Source organism: Canis lupus, chromosome 11 (genome assembly GCF_048164855.1).
Source record: "Canis lupus baileyi chromosome 11, mCanLup2.hap1, whole genome shotgun sequence".
NCBI classification, from domain to species: domain Eukaryota; kingdom Metazoa; phylum Chordata; class Mammalia; order Carnivora; family Canidae; genus Canis; species Canis lupus.
The window spans coordinates 66,771,145-66,790,162 of record NC_132848.1 but is presented as its reverse complement, the minus strand read 5'-3'; the positions used below and the strand labels follow the sequence as shown (position 1 = coordinate 66,790,162).

General features: G+C 48.7%; 1 long non-coding RNA gene across 2 annotated transcripts; it reads right to left on the bottom strand.

Annotated features, from left to right (window-relative positions):
• Window positions 1-312: 312 nt before the first annotated feature.
• On the bottom strand, window positions 313-8,227 carry LOC140600358 (uncharacterized). Of its 2 annotated transcripts, XR_012003621.1 has the most exons (6): window positions 7,830-8,227; window positions 7,362-7,523; window positions 3,578-3,760; window positions 3,380-3,505; window positions 2,037-2,167; window positions 313-1,010 (listed from the first exon to the last, which is right to left on the bottom strand). It is a non-coding gene; the product is annotated as an uncharacterized lncRNA (long non-coding RNA). The 2 variants fall into 2 exon arrangements; XR_012003620.1 differs by having other exon boundaries at window positions 314-1,010; window positions 7,362-8,226.
• Between the last annotated feature and the right edge of the window lie 10,791 nt (window positions 8,228-19,018).

Here is a 19,018-nt window from a genome sequence, read left to right as displayed (position 1 = left end):
CAAGTGGGGAGGGGGGCAAGTCCCAGCCGGAATAGAAGCAAAAGGGAAAAAAAAAACATAAACTTTTTTTCATGGGGTTCCTTCAGTTTTCTTGTCTCAACCCTCCAGGTCAAGTGTGGTTAACTTGAAGGGACCCAGCAGAGAGTCGAGAGGCGGGCCACCAAGATGCCAGCAGATTCTCAGGCAAGGGCCACCGCTTGCTGGTCTGATTGATGGCACCTCCCAAGATAAGTAGAGGGGACCCAGCCAGGGGGCTGGTCTACCTGCAGGCTGGGTGGCGCCAGCCCCCACTGCCCCCACCGCACCCTTCCCCACCCCTGCTTGGCCCCGACACCCTCTGCACCGACCGCTCCGCAAAGGAAGGCCAGCGATGGTGTGACAGCATTGGTTTTGTCGCAGTGTCGGTTGCTTTCTGGAGCCCAGAGCCTTAGTGTGTGTTTTGTTTGGCCCAAGTCAAAGACCCCATGCATGAAGTGACCGTGCTCAAATGTCACTTACCCAAGACTGGGCCTTGCTTCCCCCTGCCGGGCCCCTAGGTTCTGGCTCCCTTCCGGCTTCTCCGCTGGTGACCATCTCTCTCTCTCTTTTTTTTAAAGATTTTGTTTATTTATGAGAGACACAGAGGGAGAGAGGCAGAGTCACAGGCAGAGGGAGAAGCAGGCCCCATGCAGGGAGCCCGACGTGGGACTCGATCCGGGTCTCCAGGGTCACACCCTGGGCTGAAGGCAGCGCTAAACCTCTGGGCCACCGGGGCTGCCCGGGTGACCGTCTCTTTGTGGCTTGGTTATGAGCAAGAACCAGCAGAGAGCTGTTAAGGAATCTGTGCTCTCGGCTGGGTCAGAGGAGGGACGGGGGCCCGCGCCGCCGGAGCCGAGCCCTCAGCAAGGACAGCACAGGACTTGCGGGCTCCCCCGGCCGGTGACCCTCGGCTGCGTGAGTCCCTCCACATTCAAGCGGGTTTTCTCCCTTCACGGCTGGTGGGCCGGCCCCCGAGGATCCCACCTGCGAACCTGTAATTTTGAGTAGTTTTAAGTGTTGGAGTGGGGGCGGGGAACAGAAACAAAAAGTTTGAAGCATAATAAATTTTTGGAGAATCTGAGGAAACAGTACTGCCTGGATTCAACGATTAGGCAGGCAGATCCCAGGAGATGAGGGGAGTCAGTTTACCCTTAGTTATGCAAGCCCATGACCAGCCCTTACCCTGAATGTCTATCTGACCCTTGATAAACAGTCTAGGGGATGGATGAGTGCAGGGTGGAGGGAGGGATGGAGGGAGGGATGGAGGGATGGGAGCTCCACTGTCGATGTTCATCCCTGCGCAGACGCCGTCAGTGCCTTGCCTGGGTTCTCGCTCTTCCCACTTCTACACTCAAAGGGCTACTTATTTCCCAGACCTGCCGCTCCGTCTCTGTGAACCTTCATCTGGCGGGGTAACCGGCCCCCTTGCATCTCAGTATGGGTGACTGACATGTGTCCACACAGTGGGATTAACCCACCAGTTGCCCTCACTGGGAACGCACGTGCTTCAGTGCCTTTCTTTCCTCTTCCACTATTTCCTGGGATCACCCTGGACACGAACTACTGCCCCCGGATCCGTGTTGTAGAGCCTGCTTCTGGAGAACCAATCTAAGATGCCCATCTCACTAACTGCTCTGTACATGTGACCAACCGGTCCCCAGGTGTCACCCTTTTTTTTTTCCCCAGGTGTCACCCTTGACCCTCTGTCTTCTTCCTAGAAACAAGAATAATCTCGTAAGAGGAGTGGCCCCGAACTTCACTGGAATCGTAGTATTGAACCCTGTCCAAGGGCAGAGTCACTGGGTTTTATTGCCAAGGACTGTGCTTGGCCAAAGTTCCCGACCTCGGTGCTGTCGGTGACCTCCGCCCCCGTCCGGAGGGACTCCCACACTCTCCTTCATCGATGTTTGGTTTGAATTCTTATGTGGTGCATTATTTAACCCACACCTAATTGGAATAGTATTAAACTCATTCTTGATTAATTCTCCCTGGAAAATCTCATCTTATTAAGTACTTACCAGAAGTTCAGCTTCATTACCGAGGCTGATCGGATTCTGTTACTTAATGACTTGAAGGAGGACGAATGTCAGACACGGACCCGTTTTTCTGGTCAACCTTCTTTGACAACACAGTTTTCCTGACTCGAAGGCTGTCATGTTTGAAAGAACAGTCCCTTTAGCTTGGGTCTGATTATTTAAGTATCTAAATTACCTACGGATGCTCAGGATGCCTGCAACTGGTTCTAGCGACACTTCGGTAATGGTTTCTCCCCCCGGGGAGCATTTACTTCCAAGGACTCCTGGGTCCCACTCCAGGCCGCTCAGAGGCGGTGTCCTGGCAGAGATTTTAAGTTCTGCAGGTGGTTCTAACGTGCAGCCAGCGGGGAGGACCACCGATGAAAGGGCACAGAGCTTCGAGGAGGCCATGAGCACCAGCCCCCCTAGGAGCCACGGCCCTGGACAAAGCAGGATCACCTGGTGGCAGCCCCGGGTGACCCTGCGCCCGCCGTAATGACAAAGTGGCTGCAGCCCCGGGTGACCCTGCGCCCGCCGTAATGACAAAGTGGCTGCACGTGTGGCCTGCTCCACCTTCCCTCCAACTTCACTCCCTGCTCGAGCCAAGAGGCCTCAGGAAGCCTCCTCGACCTACCTACGACCCATGCTCTAATGAGAAAACACCCACCAGACAATGACCTTTTGTTCCCATAGCATCCCCCAAAACCTCCCTTCCCCGGGGGACATTTCAAATCAGGAATTTTATCTTCTCACTGGAAAGTCTGGGCAGTGGAGCCTCAGACATTTTCATTCATTTTCCTCTCTTTCAATCTGGGTCAATCTTTTCAATCTTTTGCTCCTGGCTGAAACGTTGGGTATTTTCTCAGCCTCAGTGGATGGGGCTGCCTTGATCTTGGGGGTGGGGGGTGGGTAACTCTAGAAAAGGAGTTCCTCATGTTCCGGAAACAAAGAAATTTTAAAGAGAAAAGAGAGAAAGAACATAGAACCCAAAGCTGCGACCTCAGTTTATGACTGGGCCTCTGTTAAGAGGCCCCTTAATGGCCTTGGGCACCCCAAAGGACTCTCTTTAAGCCTGACTAGCTCTCTCATAAAATGTTGAGAAACCACAGTGAGCATTTGGGACTCCAAGCCAAATGGCAACTACATTTAATTAAGTAGGTCCACAAAGTTTCTAAGACGTTTGTGTATTTTGGGGTGTGCTGCATTCTTCTGAGGGGATGGTCTCATTAGACCCTGTGGAGTTTTAGGGTGAGCGACCTTGTGCCCAAACACAGATGTTGGACAGGAGGGACTTAGGTGGAAACTTCTACACACTCTGGGTCTCCTCCCTCACTCTGTTCTCTTACCTCTTCTCTTACCACCACCCCTTGCCATCTAGGGGCTCTGGGATGCCACCATATGTAGATTCCTGGTCTCAAAAGGGAATCAGAGCCGTGCCCAGCACGAGACAAGGCAGCGTGAACAAAGCAGTCCTAGGAGGCAAGACTTTGGGTTAGCTCAAGAGTGTGGTGGAAGCAAGAGGAGGCTGGGACACAAAGAAGCACCTTGAGAGGCCCCAGAGACATTGCGGGAAGGAGCATGGAGGCTTCCACCACTCTGCCACTCTGCTTGAATGTTCGAGAAAAGTGTCATCCCCGGAAGCCCAGGTAGCCTGCGATATCCCGGCAGCTGAGACTTGGTTTTGCAGTTCCCTGTGCACCATCGTTCTCCTGGCCAGCTCCGAAGACCTGACAGCCAAGATGGGAAGGGAAACATGTTTCTGTCTTGCTTTCTCTGCATTGGCCTGGGTTAGAGGAGAGCTGCTCCGTGCAAATCTAGAGGACACAACCATTAGAAGTGAGAAAATCCGTATTTGGTCAGAGGACCAAGATGGAATAGTGCGCCAGGAGATGGGAGACAAGGGGAGCAGGGGCCTGGGAACTCCGGGTCTGAGATGGGCCAGAACCCATCTCTCAACTGGCTCTTTTTTTTTTTTTTTTTTAAGATTTTATTTATTTATTTATGAGAGGCACAAGCAGAGAGAGAAGCAGCCTCCATGCAGGGAGCCCCCATGTGGGACTTGATCCCAGGTCTCCAGGATCAGGCCCCGGGCTGAAGGCAGCACTAAACCACTGAGTCACCCGGGCTGCCCTTAACTCGCTCTTGACGCAGAGTACGTAACACTTGCAGAAAGTTGTTTGCTGTCATTACTGCTAAATAGTGATACTTGTGTTCAACATCCAACTATACAGTTTACACTTATTCCAATGATGGAATTTTAGGAGCTGCACCTGGGGCAATAGAAGGGGGTGGGCGTTTTGATGGCACCCTTCCTAACTATGGTCCTAACCCACCTCAGTCAGTTAATTAAGGCAGAAACTGAAGGTTGGGATCCATGGGGAAAAGAACATTTGGGAATAGTAACCACTGATGCTCACTGCGTGCCTTCTCTGTGCCAGCACCATGCCAGGCACGCTCCGTACGTATGCTCTTCACAGCAATGCTGCGATGCAACTTTTTGTGCATGTTAACAGATATGGAAACTGAGGCCAAGGAGATTCAGAATGGGCACAAAGTCACAGAGCAAGGAAGTGGTCCGGCAGGGGATCTGCTTTTCTTTAGTGATTTATTTATTTATTTGAGAGAGGGGAGAGGGAGAGATAGAGAAGCAGACTCCCCGCTGAACGTGGAGCCCGATGCAGGGCTCCATCCTGGGACCCTCAGATCGTGGACCTGAGCCGAAATCAAGAATCTGATGCTTAACTAAGCCACCCAGGTGCCCCTGGCAGGGAATGTGAACCCAGGCCAGCTGCCTTCAGAATCCACACACTCGCCACTACGATTTTTTTGCCTCTTTGTTGTGTAGGTGTTACACTCAGGCCCTGGTTACACACAACCTTTCAGAACCATTCGGGGCCCTCCATAAGCACAACACCCAGTGCAGAGGACTTTACCCTCAGATAGCAGATATCCTGACTTAAAACAACACGGCTATTAAGGTGCCGCCTGGAAGTTTTGCTTTTGTTACATACATCTCTTTGTCAACCTAGTTGCTGGACACGTGGTAAAAACCATAAAAGAAGAATGGTTCCAACACATTTCTGTGACTTGACATTTCTAGTAATTTACATTGCAGGCAAATAAGAATTTATTGCAATTTGAACAACAAATGGGTCGTTGTCAACCTCAACTTGGCTGAATATATATATAGCTCCTTTCGTTATTTGTTGCCTGCTAAAATAACAACACAGTTTCACTAGGTGTTGCGTTTAGTAGGAAAATTATATTTCATTTGAATATACATGTGTAGTAGTTCTTTTGAGTTAAAACTTAGTGAAGCTCGTTTTAAAACATAGGGTATCTGATTGAAGATCGTATGCACAGGACATTTCTCTACGTCCTTTTTTATGGGGGTATAACTGACATGTGACATTATATGAGTTTCAGGTACAACATAATGATCTTATATTTGTATATATTGTGAAATGATCACCCCAGTAAATCTAGTTAACATCCATCACCATACGTAGTTGCAATTTCTTTCTTGTGATGAGAACTTTGAAGATCTACTCTCTTCCCAACGTTCAAATATGCAAAACAATGTAACTACAGTTGCTGTGCTGTACATTATAACCCCATCATTTTATAATTGGAATTTTATTTTATACCTTTTGACTTCCTCCATCCATTTTGCCCATTTCTCCCACCCCCCAGCCCCACGGAAACCACTTCTATGTCCTTTCTGAGGGCTTAGGGACCAGCTTAACTGCCAGCTTCAGTCTTTTATTGCAAACCTATGCAAGTAAAATGGGAGACCGTTTCTTCCATTTTGAGGTAGTATCTCTCACCTTAGAATTAAGAACTGGAGGTTTATCAGATACTGATGCTGCATGATCAAAAATACTTTTTGTGGTATGACATCAATTTTTAAAGGGGAAGTTCCAGGATTATCATCCTGTTATATATATTTTAAAAATCTATATTTCAAATACAAAATGCATTTTCAGTTCTGTATGTTGGTGTATATTGAACCCATGTTAGCCCATAGGTAGAAAGCAAGAAGAGGGTTTTTAAGAGCACCTGGGTGGCTTAGTGGTTGAGCATCTGCCTTTGGCTCAGGGCGTGATCCTGGGGTCCTGGGATTGAATCCCACATCAGGCTCCCTGCGAGGAGCCTGCTTCTCCCTCTGCCTGTGTCTCTGCCTCTCTCTCTGTGTCTCTCGTGAATAAATAAATAAAATCTTAAAAAAAAAAAAAAAGAGCTTCTCCCTGTGAGATTCAGAACTTGTACAGCATCATCAGCTAGTCTTAGTGCTGTTGGTGAAATCTGGCTTCTCGGATAAAACAGGATCCCAAGAAATGACATTTACAGAGTGTGGGTCGAGCCAGTTTGGAGCAAGATTCGCACATTCACTCTGTAGTCCTCACTGCTGGCAGGGACCGAATTGTGAACATTTTTAGCATGAAGAGCTGGCACTTGGCTCTGGCCACCCCCGACCCCCCCCCACCCCGAGTCTAGAGCCTGTAGAGAACCAGATAAAGGGTTGTACAGTTTGCTCCTAATAACCATGTCCTCTTGACATTGTGAATTTTTGCACAAAATTGCCCAGAAGGCATAACAAACGCTCTTTACTTCACTGAATCATTTCTGTGAGTGAAAAAATATATAGTGATCATGGGAGAGATTGATTGGGGAGGGGGGGTAGTTTCCTTTTCCAAAGTTTTTGGAGCCAACTGGAAGTTTCTTCCCACCCAGGGAAAAACTGCTATAACACTTAGGGGGAAAGAAGTAAAAATTTGTTTGTTTTAAGTGTGAGTCATGATGAACCTAAGGATTAGAAACTTAGAAAGAAAAAAACTTATCTGAGCAAGGACAGTAGCCAAAAAATTCAGAGCAAAATTGGGGGGTGAGGGGGTAGGAATCCTGACGCTCCCAGACTTTACAGACTCGTATGTGTCTGGTGCTGCTGAGAGATACTTTGCACCCAACTATTCCCCCCACTGGGCTACATGGCGCCTCCCCCCCGCCACCCCCCCCCCCCACGGTCTCCGTTTAGGTAAAGGTACCTCTCTGCAAAGCACAGTGAAATGTTATCTGGAAGAAGGAACACGTCAAATCCTACATTACTGATTTTCAGACTCTCAGAATCCCTGAGGTAGAGACTAAGGTCGGGTAAGTTTGGAAATTGAGTGGAGAAGGGAAAGAGGGTCCAAAAATAGGTTCAGATTATAAGATGGGTTGTGCAGGGGGTCTGGGGCCCTAGGTTTTGGGGCCTGGAGGTGGGACAGAAGCAAAATAACCCCTGGCTGCCTCTCCATGAAGGTCCCATCAACCATGACGGGTACGCACAGGGTTTTGACCGGTTTTTCATAAGCTGTTTTGCAGGACTTGTCTTCTGTCCTCACGAGGCCTGCAGACCCGGCTGCGCCACATGCAGCAGGACTCTCCACGGTGTCTACGCAGCTCTGGTTTCAGTGGCTCCACCAATCGGGATGGCTCACTTGCCGGGGACTGTGACAGGAGCAGCGCGGGTGCCTGAGATCCAGAGGCAGAGGTCTCCTCCCCCACCCCCAAACCTGTCCTCGTGGACTTCGCCACTTCACCCGCTGGGTGAGCAGGTGGCCGTGGTCCTCCGGCCTCGAGGGGTGGAGGCGAGAGGGTCAGCCCGTCCGGGGGATCCTGAACCCACACAAGCAGCCCTGAGTCCCCGAGGGCCTCGGGGCGCCCCTGGGTAGTCGGCATCCTGCCCTCCTGCTCTGCCCAGAGTCGCTCCCCAGGCCACACGGCTGGTCACCCCCCTGCTGCCCGGCCCGTTACCTCACGGCGGCTGGAAGCTTCCGACTGGCCTCCGGGGCTGCACACAGGCCTGTTTCCGTCCACGTGGCGCTTTCAGGCCCCAGCCACCACGGTGACTACCTGAGCCCCACAGGACATCCTTAAAATAGGGGAGCCCCAGATAGCAGCCTGGACACATGGACCTGTTTCTTGTCTAAATTAAAAATGCCCAAGTCTATTTTTTCCCCCTCTTTCTGGGAAGCTGACCTAAACAAGTAAGGATGTGCTATAAATGCCTTTCAAGACTCAACTTGTAGGTTCTAATTATAATTAGGATGGTAATAGCATTACTTGGCATCTCCAAGCGCCTCCTGCCAGCGCGGGAGCATCCTCAGCTGCGAGGGCAGGCCTCCAGGCCACCTGCCCCTGCCCCTGCCCCTGCCCCTGCCTCCACCCGGGCCACAGGGCCCACGGCCGGCTGACTTCCCGGGGCCTCCGCCGACCTCCGCCGTGCGCCCCGACGACGAGCCTCTCGCCCCCTGCCCCGGTGGCTGGCCTGGCCCTCGGTGCCTTCGGAGGCGCCCGACCCGGCGGCCCGGTGCCTTCCTGCTGCTGGGGCCTCGGCAGGAAGTGCCAGGGAGTGAGCTCGGCTTCCTGCCCCTTCCTCTGAGGGCGCAGAGATCCCAAACCTGCCCTGGGTGGACGCTGTGTCCCCGTTGTCCCAGGTCAGGGCAGGGACGGCCCTGGGCTTGCTTCTGTCCATGTCCCTGGGACTTCGTGCCAGCGTGGCCGGGGCCAGGTATCACACAGGAGCTTTGCTTTGTCTTCCAGGGTCCCTTTGAACTTGCCATGTGGGCTCGTCTCCTGGCCCTGGAAGGACACCCGGGGAAGACCGTCAGACTTTTCTGGTCCCTTTTAGCGAAAAAAAAAAAAAAAAAAAAAGTCCTGTGGCCACTGAAATCACAGTGGATCCAGAAATTAAAATGTCCAGTTTTATGTAATGAGGAAAACTCTGAACCGGATTTCAAATTGAGGCCTCTTCTGGCTCCCAGTGTGGACCAGGTGCTGGGGTGGGGTGGTGTGGGGTGGTGTGGGGTGGCGTGGGGGGCAGCTGTGATCGATTCTTTCCCCCATGTCTCCTCTCTTACAATGCAGACTGTGGTTTCTGACACTGTCTCCCCTCCAGGCTCCCCGACCCCACCCCACCACCTCACCCCACCACACACAGCTGGGGGAGGGCGCAGGAGGTTCTAGGGTGGGCCTTCTCAGGTCTCGGTCAGTATGACAGTTCAGTTTTCTTCAGAGGCCCACCTCCCCCCTTAGCAGCACCCCTGGGTTCTCTCAGCTGTGTGAGACAGGGGTGAAGGGGACAAGGTCCCAGTTGGTGCTTCTACCTCCTTGGTTCCTGGAAATTCAGTGACGTCTCTGTGGCTCACAGCCGAGGTCCTTTTACACTCCACCCCCTGCCAACACTGCCATCAAGGTGACTCCTCAGGGTGCAGCATCCATGACCCCATACCGGTCTTCTAAGTGTACATGGTGTGTGACTGCATTCTTGGTCCCGCATGCCCTCGCCCAGCAAGGCCACGAGCCAGTCCACTGAGACCGACCCAGTTTGGTCCAAGACACAGAGTGACCCCCAAACCAAAGGCAACACACCTTAAGTCCTCCATAAGCCCCTCTGTGGGGAGGGGAAGGAGGTGCATCCTGCATCTGTTCCGCTCCTGTGCAGGGATGGGGGGCCCTCAGCTCACACACCATCAGCTTTCTCCAAAGACCCTTAATGAACATCTTGCCTCTCAACTCTGGTTTTAAGTTGGGTGTTGAGAGGGGATGATGAATAATCTCTTCGTACCTGCTTTTGGAACGTGGTTTCTATTGTTTCTGGTTCTTTGGATGTAACCCAAACCCCAAACCTGGTGGGAGAAGGAAGCATGAGCAGAAATCCCAGCTGGCCTCCCTCTGGGACCTTCACGTCACACGCCCCCAAGAGTCCTCATTGTTAGAACACGGCTTTTCCCCACTTGCAAGCTGGAGCTTTTACGAAGCAGGCGTGTGGAATCTCTGAAGGAAAATGGAATTAGGATCCCTCTGGGTGTGTTTCCCTGTGAAAATAAGTAGAGCCACACTGCCTTGGCCTCCACCAAAATTTACTTAGGCCTTCCAACAAGGGCAAGCAAGCCACGCTATTTGAGTTCACATTACAAATGTGCCTGGTAGGGGCCTGGTACCCAGGAGTTTATCCCACGCAATCCTCATCTACTTCCCGGATTAAGACAGCTGTGGTATGCCCTGGCTTACCTAGCCTTCTATTGGTATCATCTGGGTGGCTCAATGAACACTCTGGAGAAGCATCTAAACATTTTGAAAAAATGACGGTGAAAGACCGTGCCTGATACGTTAGCTAATGTCTCGCCTTAGAAAGATAACTGCATGATTAAACACCTATTAAAATTCAGTGCCAGGACATAGTTCTAGCCATACTCAAACTTGTGTGCTTTCTTTTGCTTGCCAGTGAGAGCTATGGAACTTGGTGTATTTCTCATTTTGCTTCGCCTACCAGGAAGCTCAGCACCAACAGGGATGCTCCACTGCAGTAACCGATTCAACCCAATAAGTTGGTGCATCTACCTTATTCCATGTTTCATTGGTTTCCATTATTTCGTTTCTCTTGAAAAGCCTTGCTAATATTTTGGGGTGTATTTGAACAGTGTAAACCACCTCCAATCCTTTTGTTGCTGTTGTTCTTTTGGTGTTTTCAGGATATAGATCCTAAAGACACAGGAATAAAACTCACATTTATTCATTCCTTCAAAAGTATTGATCACCTTCCGCTTCCCCAGCACTTGGCAAGTCTCTCTCCGCTGGTGAAGAGGAGGTGTGCACTGGCTGCCTTCCCTCCCCTTGGGACTCTGGTCACACTGTAGAGTGAGAAACCATGGTGAGCAAGTCAACCTTCGCTCCCCTCGGAGAACTCATCCGGTTCACATGCAGGAGGGGGGGCACTGAGAACTCGGGGCCCCGGAGAAGACCCCGAGGAGGAGAGTGAGGACATGGTGGAGTCACAGAGGCCACGGGAAGTGGGTGTTTCCACAGACAGAAGAATCTCCTGCTACAAGGAGATCAAGCCAAGAATTGAGGAGGGCCCACCCAGCAACGAGGAGGTCATTAGCTACTCTGCCCAGAGCACTTTCACGGGAATATTGGCTGGCGGATGCCCACGTAGAGACAGTAAGGGCACACAGCTCCTCCGAGAAGTCTGGCTGTGGCAGAGAGAAATCGGCTGCCGGAGGAGGATGCGATGGCTGTGCCAACAGGGGACGCGGCAAGGGAAGGCCATCTGGGTAACTCCAAATGATTATCTGAATCTCTGTTGACTTCCAAGTCTTCTTGTGCTTCGGGTAAATGCTACTTTCCCAGGAAAGAGAGGGTCCCAGGAAGCCAGGGCTAGCAGGGCAGGGAGGCAGGGAAGGGTGCAAGCACTTGAACAGCTGTGGCTGTGGCCGCTGTCTCCACCGAGCACCCAGGATCCCAGGAGCACCTAAGGACTCTTCTCGACGCCGGTGTCTGGCACGCTTGGCTGCCAGTCCACAGCTGGCCTCCATCCCAGCTTACGAACACCACAGCTTTCCAAAATCTGCACGATCCGTTCCTCCACACAGCAGAGGCCGAGGGCTGCCAACAAGGCCCACGAGCATGGGAAGCACAGTCACATTCCGCTGTCCCCGCCCCGGGTTTAGGTCCCCCTCGGATTGTGGCTGGTTGCTTGTGGGGTTGACTCTGCATCAGGTGGCTGCACAGTAAGGGAGGCCCTAGTGACTTATGGAAGCAACCTGCAGTGTGGTTTTAACGTTGGGGCTCTAAACAGGAGCCAGCTAGCTCTAAGGCAGAGAGAGGGGCCATGCGAAGCTTTTCCAAATTCGCTTTCCCAGCTGTTGAAGGAAAGTGGTAACTTTCTCCGAAATCACAGTGACTCAATATATAATTACACGACATTCCTCTTGCTCTTTCTTCTCTATCGTGCACTTAACTTGTACATCGTGTAAACACTCCATCAGCTCTCTCCTATTTTATAATGAGAGTTTAGCGACTGCTTGCATTTCCTTCTTCGTGTTGGCTTCCAGGAGGCTCACGTTTGGGTTTTATTTTCAGATACAGCAACCCTCTTGAATTTGGGGGGTTGGCACATTTATTTATCCACTTTCTTTGACTCTTAAAATTTTTGCTCGTATTTTATTTACTTCCTGTACACGACATTTTTGGAAGTTGCTTCATTTTTTTTTTTTTTTGAATGAGGTAGGGAATAAATGAAATCCGTAAACAATTTTGCAAGTCCCTGTCTTACGAATTCATTCTGCTTTCAGCTGGCTCTCATTTGTGATATAGGAGGGATTCTTAACCTGTTTTCAAAGATAAGCTCCTTGCTATTTCGCTGAAGGCTTCAGTAAAGGGGTGTGCGTACGTACCAAGACACTGCAGAATGTGTGTCTTTGTAGAAAGACTGCCTGGGTTCAAATCCCAAGCCCACCACTACCTAGCTGAGTGACTTTAAGCAAGTCCTTTAATTCCGTGTACCTCAGCTTTCATTACGAGAAGAATGCTTACCTCTTAGTGTGATTGTAAGGAGGAAATGCTAATACATTCGCAGGTGCGACGCGCTTAGAACAGATGCTCACTCCGTGTTAATCGTTATTGTTGGTGTGGGGCAGGCAGGTAATGCTGAAATCGAGGCTCTCTATGGAGGGGGAGGAGGAGCTGTCACCACTAGCTGTCCTCTCTCTTCTTGGGACATTATCCAGCCTGTAGAGAAGACAGACAGGGCTGGGCGTACTGACCCCCAATGCTGAGCAGGCCTGTTTCCGGGTGGGGGCTCCTGCCTGACATGGTCTCACCCTAATTTCCCAGCTTTATTGGTTGAACCCGAACACTTCTGAGGGAGCTGTGTCTATTCGGTTGAATCCATCTCTCAAGCTTTTCATTCCAATGGCTTAGACTTTCCGTTTGGTTCTTTGTTATTAGGGGAGGAGTCCGTGTTCATTTGTATGGAGTTACATGTGCTCATGGTTAAAAGAGACAGCTCGTCCTCTAAGGGAATCTTCCATTCTCCTCCCCAGAGAAGTCACTTTCAGCTCTATTGGTTGATTATTTGGGATTTACTGCTTTCTCTCTCTCTAAACAACATGCTCATATTGTTTCTTGCCTGCCTAGTAGTTTGGGTGGATGGCATTATGTTGCAATCCAACTCTGGAAAATAAGGGTTGAGTTTGCTTTCCCCTCAGGTCTCCCCACAGTCAGCCATTCTCCCCACATTCCATCCTTCCAAAGGTTATGTTGTCATTTGATTAGATCGCTACTCAGTGCTTAGATTGTTGTGATTACATAAACACCTTTGATTGCTGGGCAATGTAATGTACCGAGAATCCTTTTCCTTTCCTGTCACAGTTTTGTTTCCCGTGGAACCGATACTTGTTTTTCTCACTTGCTTATTTTCCTATGAACTTACTCTCATTTAATCCCAACATTCTGACAGTTGTTTAAACCTCCTCTTAGCCTGTTCAAATACATCAGGTATCTCATCGGTGTTGTCTTTTTCTTGTTAATTTAGGGAGGTTCTTTACATTTTCAAAATATTAATCCTTTGCTAGTCAAGCTTATTTCAGATATCTTCTCTCATTTTATATTTTGTTCCTTCCACTCTTTTAGTGGCATGCTATGATGAACCAAAGGTTTACTTCTTTTTACTGATTCAAATTATGAATAGTTTCTTCTATATTTTTACACATTTTGTGATTTATTCACGAACATTTTCCTTACTCAGTGGCCATAAGAACATTCTACATTTTAATAAACTGTTTAAGTTTTGCCTTTTTAATATTCAGAAATTTCATCCACTTAGAATTGCTTTTTCCATATAAGGTAGGAGCTCAATCTCTCCCTTTTCTTAATGGTTAATCAATTATCCCAGCTCCAGTTTTGATTACCCCGTTCCCTTCTTGACTGATCCATAATGCTTGCTATGTTATGAATCAAGTTTTTCTCATACAGTGAATTTACTTCTAAGCTCTCTTGCATTCCATTCTTGTGGCCTCTTTGTCTACTCCCTATCAATTCTTCCTCCCACCATCTCTTAATTGCTAGAATTTTATAGTGAACTCTAGGTATCTGGCAGGGCAAGTTCTCTCCCTCCTTCTTCCACTTCTTCTTGAGAATTCTGTCTTTTTCTGGCCCCTTGCCCTTCCATATGCATTTTATAAGCAGCTGGGGTTTCTCTGCAGAATATCCACAAAATATTTCCATTGAAATTTTGATTGAGACTACAGATAAATCTGGGACAAATTGATCTTCATGCTAGTAGATCTTTGTATCTTTGAATATAATTTATTTTTCATTTTGGGGCCTTTAATTTTTTTTTAAGATTTTATTTATTTATTCATGAGAGACACAGAGAGAGAGGCAGAGACACAGGCAGAGGGAGAAGCAGGCTCCCTGTGGGGAGCCCGATGTGGGACTCGATCCCAGGGCCCCAGGATCACACCCTGGGCTGAAGGCGGCGCTAAACCGCTGAGCCACCAGGGCTGCCCCCTTTTTTTTTTTTTTTTAAGATTTTATTTATATTTTGGGGCCTTTTAAACCTGTCTTTCAATGAGCTCCTTTTTTAAACTATTTTTTTTTATTGAAGTGTAGTTATATTAGTTTCAGGTGTATAATATAGTGCTTCAACAATTCTATGCGTTACTCAGCGGTCACCATGATAAGTGTACAACTCACGGCCTGAGTTTCCATGTTCTGTGGATAATAGGGGTTTATTTATTTTATTTACTTTTTTGATAATAGGGGTTTAGATCTCACCCTATGCGCAATACAACTCCTATTCACCTCCGACTTTGAGTTTTCTTTTTGCTTCTGTAACTTGGCACTTTTCCTTTCTTGACTTCATGCTTAGTTATACATTAAAAACATTTTGATTATACTTTATCTATAAGTTCTTTAGTGTCCAGAGCGAGTGAAGAGCTTCCACTTGTACTTATGATCTTTAGCCAGAGGCCTCCCTATGACTCTGTAGAATGTTCCTCTTGGTTTCACAAATGAATCAGAGGGTGGCAAGTCTGTGATAGAGGAGACAATGGAGGCTTCTGTCATCACCCATGTCCGTCTGGGCTAATTCCCATCCTTCTCCTTTTGGGCTTCCTGACTTATTTGGAATGTCAACAAAGGCACATCTACTTCTTCAATACTTTGATGTCTTGTAAGAAGTGCTCAATAAGAGCAGAAATAAACCTATAAAGAGATGACTGCAAATATTTAATAGCTATTTCTCTCATGGATGGAAAAACTGAGAAACATGTTTGTTACCAGCCAATAGCAAAACTTCTCGGGACTTTTCAGACTCCAGGTTTTCATTCCTTCCTCTCCTCCCCTCCTCCAGTAAACAAAAGTGCCCGCTAACCCCAGAGGCTATCAGACAAATGTCCATTGTGTTGACCTTGCTCGACTCCTTTTAGAAAAACTGCGTGTGGTTAGAAATAAGTTGCAGAGCTGTGATCTCAGCCAGCAGCTACGATGTCAGTTTTCAGCAAGCTCCTGCTGAGTAAGAAAACAGAAGATTTAACCGCATTGGTGAGAAAGTCAGATGTTTTACATATAGGCCACGAGATTGTGTTGCTGGCTGCCTTCTGCAGAAAAATCCCAGGCAAACATATTTCCTCTCTTGAGAGGATCAGACTCCTACAGAACCACTCTCTCTCTCCATATGCAGTGCAGTCAAGTGAAACAACTCATAGATGAGTTAGGAAATGTCTCTGACAGAGAAGGGTACGCAGAGGATATTTCACAGAGAATAGCCGTGAAGTTGAGCACAGTGCTCTCTTGAAGGAAACCAAGAGTTAGAAGATGGAGCACTGTTTTTCAATGGGCCTGAGCCATTTCTGCTCTGCACTGTTAAGTCTTCGTTTGGGGTCAGATTGAATGATGTTCTGAGTGTTCACAACTCTCAAAATAAAACTGTGATGAAAGAATCCCACATTCCTCTGATAAGATGATATATCTTGTTCAAAAATAATGATGATGATGCAGTAAGAGATGAACTAAAAGAGAAATGGCCCCATTGGAAGGTGAAGCCCTGACGCTCGGAGAGTTGAGCCTCTGTCCAGGCCCTCTTCCCTTCCAGGAAAAGAAGGGAAGTCTCAAGTCCTTGAGCCTGGGAGCAGAATGATAGTTTGGACTCCACGAGGTCATATGGGCTTTCAAATAGTAGAGTTTCTGCTTCATTGCAGTCACTAGAGAGATGTCTCGGTCTCAGAGAAAAATAGTGAGCTGGGGGGTTGAGGAGCTGGGGGGGACCTGTGTGCTAGGAACTGAGGTTCCAGGCACTGCAAAACTGTGAACCTGAACAAGGAATGAAGACAGCAGAGCAGCCCCCTCTGAGCGCTTGGCCAGTGAGCACATCAGCAAGTGACTGGTGTGGGCTGACGGCCAGAGAACCTTCTGGAAAGTTCTGCTTTGCACAAGTTTCCTCAGACCTTCTCATAGTTGAGGGGGATGTTCCCAATAATGAAGAAGATGTAGAAAGTCGAGGCTCAAGGTAAGCGGTCATTTGATTTAGAAAAGTTATCGGGGAATTTTTTTCTGCACCCAAGGGTGGTGTTTACAAATACATACCTGCCACAAAAGCCAGTTTTTCCTTAGCATTTACATGCCAGGCATGGGGCTAAGTATTGACATGCTTAATGGCTACAAAACTCGTTTCAATGTATGTATGACCATTGCATTCCAGCTTCCATGGAGAGCAAAGTGTGACATCCTGTATCCTAGAGGACAGAGACATTTTAAACCATTGAAACAGTGTTTGGATTTTGTTATGTAAGTACTGTAACATATGTAAGTCACATTTCTGCTTGTTCTTTGGGTGTGCAAAAATTGCAAGCTCTCCATCAACATGAAATATAAAAAGGAAGCAAAACAATGCTCACTGTCCTGGGCGGGGCTGAAGGAGCCACAGCAGAGTGCTGGGTTGGGAAAACCCAACTGACTCACTTCTGCAGGAAGTGAGCCTGCAGAGCCAAGGACAAAGGCCTGACCTTGCAGGGGCACCAAACCCTTGTGGGCCTTACCTCTAGGAACACCCCCCAGCCCCCCACACATACCCCCACACCCCCGCCTTTCCAGGTGAGGAAAAAGGGGCAGGAGGAGATCAAGCAGCTGCTTAAGGTCACACTGCTGACAGTAAAAGAGACAAATTGAACTCAAAGTCATCCGACTGCAAAGTCTGTGAAATTTTATAAATGAAGTTGACCCTCCCCTCCCTTCCCTTCCCATGATGTCTGGATGGTTTTCCTTAACGCTTTCCTTCTCCATCAAGAAGAATGGCATTTTGACCTCTGCAATGCCATCACAGATTTGAAGCAAGAGAAACAGCCCTGGGAGCTGTGCCTGGATCCGCAGGGTTTTCCTTTTTTCTTTCTTCGGTTCTTTTTAAGTGCAGAGCTCTGGAAGCAAGGTGGTGTTAGAGGCACACAGAGCCACATGGTCTCTGCTCGTTGCTTCCAAAATGCAGTCTCAGAGCTGCTCCCAGTCCCCCTGGGCCCAGCCAGCCAGACGTCCTCCCGCCCACCCACCATGTGCTGGCCGGGTGCAATCAAGCTGCCTGTCCCTAGCACCTCTGCGGGGTGGCGACAGCTCGGTCCTATCAGAGATTAGCTGCAGAAACCCCACTGTTCATCAGCACCCCTGCATCTAGAGCTAGAAATAGCCTTGCAGTTTCTATGTACCGTGAAGAACAGAATAGGGGTGGATGTGGGTAACTTTTTTTTTTTTTTCAAGCTATTTGCTACTTAATTGTTTTTCTATTAGGCTGTGTACAGAGTTCTTTCCAGAGCCAGTAGAACCTATCCACATTTGGGGAAAAGAAACGTTCACTGCCAGCCAATACAGAGCCCTGGGGTGGCCCGCCAGCAGCCCCATTTTCTGCTCTCCCATCTCCCTTCATCTTCAGGGAAGCAGGGGGCCTTCTCCTCCTTCTTCCAGCCTTGGTCTTTTTTTTTTTTTTTTTAAGATTTTATTTATTTATCCATGAAAGAACGAGACAGAACGAGAGGCAGAGGCACAGGCAGAGGGAGAAGCAGGCTCCTCACAGGGAGCCCAATGCGGGACTTGATCTCAGAACCCTGGAATCATGCCCTGAGTCAAAGGCAGACGCTCAACTGCTGAGCCACCCAGGCGTCCCCAGCCTTGGTCTTAGACGTCTCCGCACAAATCTCTCCTGCTATTCCTAGGAGACAGCCTTTATCACTCTGAGCACTGAAGCTGCCATAGTCGGGGAGAGGGGTGTGCGTGGGTGAAGGGTGGCAATCAGTAGTTCATGGAGTAAGGCTTTTGGAGTGAGCAACACTTCACCCTACTGATTTCAGATTGAATGCTAAGTGCAGGTGTCTGCCATACTCTCCCTCATAACTTCATCAGTCTTCCTGAGAACCAGAAGACTCCCCACTGAGAGTGAACCTGGGCCACCTCTGGTTCTTAGGATTCCTGTGACACAGCCTCTTGCCAGGGTTCATTGTCAGAAAGAAGATCCTGGCTAGATTTCAGCCCCTACTTCCTCCCCTAGTTGGATGCCCTTGCCCAGGACCTACACAGCTGTACATGGAGTCCCTTGTCCTATCTGCCCACTTCCTCTTGCTGGTGTAGAGATGGTCATTGCTTACACCTACTTCCACTTTTCAGAGTCAGTTTCCTGAAGGTCAGTGAATCAGCTGCATTTTATGCACTTTCTCCTGAACTATCAAGAAAGGAAGAGTCCCTAGACACCACGGATAGACATTATAGGGGGGATCCTTAGTAACCAGGGGCTGTTAGCTTGGGCACCTGTCACAGAGTCTGCAGTTTTCAAACGCTGTGGGACATCAGTCACCTAGCTTTCAAAATGTACTATTGCCTGAGTCTTCTTTCAAGAGATCCTTTTGTGGGGCAGGATATAATAAGGGTTAATAAAAACAGAAGAAAGATAATTCTAAGTCTTGAATAAACTGAAAGCCAATTATTCATTAACTGTTTACCAAATATGCATTAAGTGTCCATTGTGTGCCAGGTGCTAGGATACAAAAAAGACACGAGATGTGATTCCGGCCATTATAAAATTGACATGGTAGGGGAGAGAGAGATTAAATAAAGAATCTCACGAAAGCATGTAATTATAAGCCATTAAAGCTCTATGAACAAGTGGTACTCACTGCCCT